General features: G+C 35.1%; 1 pseudogene; it reads left to right on the top strand.

Annotated features, from left to right (window-relative positions):
• Positions 1-4,126, top strand: part of LOC102258381 — a 4,589-nt pseudogene extending 463 nt beyond the window's left edge.
• Positions 4,127-6,048: the final 1,922 nt, after the last annotated feature.

Below are 6,048 nucleotides of genomic sequence, written 5' to 3'. Positions count from 1 at the left end.
TTCTCTCTCATCATTGATGTTTCTATCTCTCCCTCTCCCTTCCTCTCTGAAATCAATAAAAAAATATATATATTTAAAAAAAACAACAACACTGCTGCAGTTAAATATTTTACCCTTTGTTCTCCCTGTGTGATCTACAATAATAATCTGCTTCGTCTTGATATATTTACTGCTGTGTTGCTGACAGTTACCTGAAAGAAAAGTTGGGGTGCTTCACTGGGCTGGAAAAAGTTTAGCTAACTTTTTAGGAAACAGGTCTAATTAAGGAAGTTTATTCTATATCTATAAAAGGCTAAGTTGACTGGTGCATAAGTGATACATATAAAGCTCTCACTGGCGCAAATCGCACGCCTATGTTTCCATCTGTCATTGTGGATTCTGAATTTGGTTGACACTTCTATTATAGAGAAAGGGAAAATGGCAATATTAAAATATTTCTTCTAATTAATTTCCTTTCAATTAGAATTTGTGCACCGGGCCTCTAGTGAATACATAAATGAGTGGAATAAGAAATCTCTCTCTCTCTCTCTCTCTCTCTCTCAAATCAATAAATTAAGAAAAAAAACTCAAATTACTCACTTATCAAACAATACTTATCTGACATGTTCTAGTTTTTGTAATTATGTTATACCATTTAATATATTTATATTTTAATATAATTTAACAGACTAACATGGTATTAAACATGATACAATATTTTAAGGATTCAAAACAGTACTAGAACATAGACATTCTAAAATAATTCATCATGGTCATATTGCATGAAATTTGCCCTTTAGTCAATAGAAATCTGAGTAACAGATTTTATTGGATTATATCTAATAGTTTATTAGCATTTTTCTTTTAACAACAAAAACTTCCAAAGCTGAAAAATAAAGTTATATTATAATACAGTTTTCTTGACACTGTAATTCATATTGTTTTAAACAAACTACACAAGATTAGGGATAGTAGATATGATAACTTATGAATAAGCCATAAGCATAAAATAATTTTTAAAAATTATTTTTAAAATGTGACTTGAATCTTAACCATATTTTAAGGAATTGATTTTATTGGTCAATACATAGATTCCAGCTGGTTTTCATTACATAACTCGGATCTTTTGGCTTTCATATTATACATTTAAAGTAGTAGTTAGGATTGGCTTCATAAGTGTGGGGTTAGTCCAGTGCCACAGAACTCAGCTCAAGCGGCCCCATCATGAGATCAGTAAAATGGTATTCACTAAGAGATTATTGTGCATATAAGAACAGTGCACACACTGGAGCCCTCAAATCCACAGTGGAATGAGCTCAGCATATACTGTTATAAGACAGCTTACACAGTGAAAATTTAGAGGCTGCTTATCATTTACAATAATTGGTTATATCATTCAAGTTTTTATAGGAATAAGGGATTGGTTAAGGTGGTTACTCGTGACAATTTGGGGAATAGATTATGTTTCTTTTATGATTTTCAGAGGCATTTATAAGAAGTAGCCCAAGTTAAGTTTTCCCTATTTGCAAAATAAGCTAAATTAGGTTTTCCTTATGTATTTTAAATGATTTTGCCCATTCAGGGAATTTTCAAATTTGTTTTCATTTTGTATTTTTGACAACACAGAATTCCAAGCAGTATAATTAATTGATTCATTCATTAATTCAATCTTCTCTTTAACAAATATTGCATTCCAATTAAGGTAGGCACATGAGGGTCAAAATGAAAGATTAGAAAGAAAATATATCCATGATTCTGACTTACTCTCAATATTCTAATATATCATGTTATCCCAAGTATTAAAAATATATTTATTGTCTTTATTATAGCAGTATATGGATATTTTTAACAACTTGTTTTAGACTTTTACCATTGAATTGGTAATTCTTACAAGGAAAGTAAACATGTTTTCTTCATTGGGATAATTGAAATGTACTGTGAAAAAATGTTAATTTTCATGCAGTAAAATAGATCATTCAGGGGGGAAATATATGTGATCATTTGACATTTTATTTTCTCTACAGTTGTTTCAAACTACGGAGATAGCTTTGGAAGTGGAGGGACTAACATCTACAACTACTATTATCTATTCCTGGATACAGTGTTTTACTAGTATCTCAAGTTTCATATAAAACCAAGAAATTAGACATTAAGTTCAATTTTGAATACATTTTTAGAAATGTCCTGGCATTAACGAACATTTTTTTGCCAAAATATCAGTATTTGTATTATAATATATTGAATTTAAATAATTGTTATCACAGATTTTCAAGACTTTTCTTTCAAGATAATTATAAATTAAATGGCTGTTTTGTTAGTAGTATAGCTATTACTATTTAAGAGGAATTCCACATGATATGAAATCATTTTCCAATGATTGCACACACACACACACACACACACAAATTGTCAAAATCCAATTTGTGATTTCTAGGTTATGTTCTGAGCAGGACCGTGTTGTAAGTGATTAATGTACATAAATTCTTCATTCCATATATCAATCTTATCAGGACAATCCAATACTACATATAAGAAAACTGAGGCACTGAGAGACTAAATAAATTCCCTATTTGTGAGAGTTATTGCTTACATCAAAGAAATTATAAGTGAGAGGTCACACTCTAGGTGGTTCCCTAAAACACCTAAAGAAAACACTCCACACAAGAGAAAAATCAGTGTTTGAAATATGCCGTAACTAGAAATCACCAGTGAAGAATTCTGCCCTCTACCACTCTCTGTCTTCTGGTTACAAACGTGGTGAAGCCCAAAACAACAAAGAATGAGTTTAAGTGAGGGAGAAAAAAACACCAAACATGTCCCTCCTCCCATAAGAATAGTCTTGATTTTCACGTAAATTTAATAAGTTCAGGTTTTTCTTACACTGTATTTTATTATTTGAACAATAGAATAGTGTCTTCTATTGATAGGCAAAAGCAGATATTTCATCCTGGGTGAGAAATAAAAGTTAAAAGAGTAAATAGCAAGCCAATTTTGGAAAAGAATAAAGTTGCTTTGTGCTGGCCCCCTATGTTGTCAGTATTTTCAATAAACTGATCTATATACATGGGCCAGGAAGGCCACATAGAGTGTAACAGTCTGTGTTCCAAGCAGAAGGTTACCAGCATGCTTAATGGAGTTCTTTTAACTCTCTCAGGATGGAATTTCCATTGGGAATGAACCAGTTATTTGAAAATACTTTGTTTCCTGCTACTTAAAACATTTGTTTTAAAATAGACTTGCAAAACATTTATATTCCTCATAATTGAACTTAGCATGAAATACGTGAAAAATGAGCTTTTCACATGAACTATAATTATATTTGATGTTCTCTGGTCAGTTAGTTCTGGGTGTAATGAGTAAAATAATTAGTTATTGAGAGAATTTTGTTGATACTTTCTATTGAAAATATATAAAGTACACTACTAGTCCTTCTAGGTTTTACTCTACTGAATTATTTTAAAATAGAACAACAATCTTGTATCACTTTTTCCCTGAGTGTCCACAACGTATCTTGGATCATTAAGGATGTAATTGTCCACTTTGCAGATGCCGCTGCCCTGGAGACACCTGTGACCAGCCAGGGTGAACCCCACCATGTTCTTCGACATCTCCATCGACGGTGAGCCCTTGGGCCGTGTCTTCTTTGACCTGTTTGCAGACGAAGTTCCAAAGACAGCAAAAAAAAAAAAAACTTCCGTGTTCTGAGCACTGGGGAGGAAGGATTTGGTTATAAAGAAGGTTACTGCTTACACAGAATTATTCTGGGATTTATGTACCAGTGTGGTGACTTCTCGCGCCATAATGGCACAGGCAGCAAGTCCATCTATGGGGAGAAATTTGAGGATGAGAACTTCATCCTGAAACCTACAGGTCCTAGCATCTTGTCCATGGCAAATGCTGGACCTAACACAAATGGTGCCCAGTTTTCATCTGCACGGCCAAGCCTGAGTGGTTGGATGGCAAGCATGTGGTCTTCGCCAGGTGAAAAAAGGCCTGGATATTGTGACAGCCATGGAGTGCTTTGGGTCCAGGAATGGCAAGACCAGCAAGAAGATCACCATTGCTGACTGTGAAGAACTCTAACAAATTTGACTTGTGTTTTATCTTAACCACCAGACCATTCCTGTTGTAGCTCAGGAGAGCACCCCTTCACTCCCACCTTCTTGGAATGTTCTATAATCTTTGTGCTCTCACCACAGTTCATTGGGTTCCATAATTTCCTTACCCCATCCCAGTCTAGCCAGGATTGCGGAGTTAAGTTTATGATTATGAAATAAAAACTAAACAGTTAAAAAAAAAGAATGTAGTTGATCTTCAAATGTCCTAAAATCACATTCAGAACCTGCAAAAGGTACTTCTGAGGCAAACTGCTACATCAACTTATTTATGAGACCCTATATGTTACCTCATTAGTTAGTGATTATTTCTACCATTTCTGAAAAAATCTCAGATACCTCTCGAGAAAGCTCACATCTACAACAGAAATGCTTATTTTTGCTAATATTATTGTTATTTCTAATATTGCTATTTTTACTTATTTCTTGGGTATTGTATTCACTACTAATGTAGCTCTGAATCTTTCCCATGATATAGACAATACAATTTAATAAATAACTGGGTAATAACAAAATGTTAAAATTTCATAGCAACATCTGCTGTGGTTATAGCCACCACGTAAAAGACCTGGCCATGTTCTCCTTAGATGGATTTTTCACATGATATACAGACATTGTGAATGTGACACATTGGCCATCAGGATTAGACACTGAGTCCAAATGTTACAAAACAATATTTGATTTTTTCTACTGACTAATTTTCTAATCCTCACCTGAGGATATGTTTCTTTTTATTATTATTACTGATTTTAGAGAAAGAAGGGAGAGGGAGAGAGAGAGAAACTTCCATCAATTGCCTCCCGTACATGCCTGGACCAAGGATGGGGATCAAACCTGCAATCTGAAATCATGCTTTTAGAAATATTGCTTTATTACCTGTCTGATGCTGTATATAATAAACTTGCATTAGTATTTAAAATACAGAGGAGTAGTATATGTAGAGTGACAGATTAAAGAAAAATAATAAACACTACTAAGCATAGATGTGGAAAACATACAGAATACAAAATAAAACTGAATTATAGTACCTGTAAGAGAAATAAATACAAAAACTATAAGAAATCTTACATAAAAAGATTTGAGTTTTTCTTGTTAACAATGTTGCACAGTGACTGAGACTAACAAGGAAAAACAAAACAGCTCTACAACAAAGTGGATGGCATTTCTGAATCCCAGTATAAAGGGGAAATTTTACAACATGTATACATAGTGGTACCTACAAAATAAAAAGAATCATTCTCACATAGAATTACATCTTCAAAATGTAAAAATTAGAACTTAATGTCACAACATTTTTGTTTTTATTTCAAAATAATTACTAACAGAGAAATTTTGCAATAAGTGTACAAATAATGTTTTTTCTTCAACAATCTAAATATATAAAGAGCCAGGGTTCATAACGTCCACAACAACCGAAAGCTCGACCAAACACCCGCAGTCCTGCAGTTAGTGCTGGGTTGCCATGGCGACCCAGCACTGACTGCCACGGTGTGGGCACAGAGACCCAGAACTGACTGCCGAGGGGGCTGTGATCAGGCCCAGAGAGAGGCCCAGAGAGAGAGGCAGGGTCTGATCTGCAGTCTCCGTGGCAGCTGTTGATCAGCTGTTACCTCTCTCTTTCTCTCGGGGCCTGGCCAGCAGCCGCACCTCTCTTTCTTTAGGGCCTCCACTGGGGCTGCTGATCAGCCCTGCCTCTCTGATCAGGCCCAGAGATAGGCCCGGAGATGCTGACTGGCATAGAAACTTACCAATCAGAACCAAATCTGGGTGAAATGTGAGGAGCCAATAGCCATAGGAGGCGGAGATTTGACGCTGCCTGGCATAGAAACCGACCAATCAGAACCTAGTCTGGGTGAACTGTGCAGGCAGAACCTAAGGTGGGGGCTGAGGAGGGGTTTTAAGGGCAAAAGCTGTTTGGTGTAAGGTGTAAGAAAGTGGTTCAATTTTTTAATGA

Source organism: Myotis brandtii, unplaced genomic scaffold, assembly GCF_000412655.1.
Source record: "Myotis brandtii unplaced genomic scaffold, ASM41265v1 scaffold588, whole genome shotgun sequence".
NCBI lineage: Eukaryota > Metazoa > Chordata > Mammalia > Chiroptera > Vespertilionidae > Myotis > Myotis brandtii.
The sequence above is the reverse complement of the archived record's forward strand: the minus strand, read 5'-3'. Positions and strand labels throughout refer to the sequence as shown.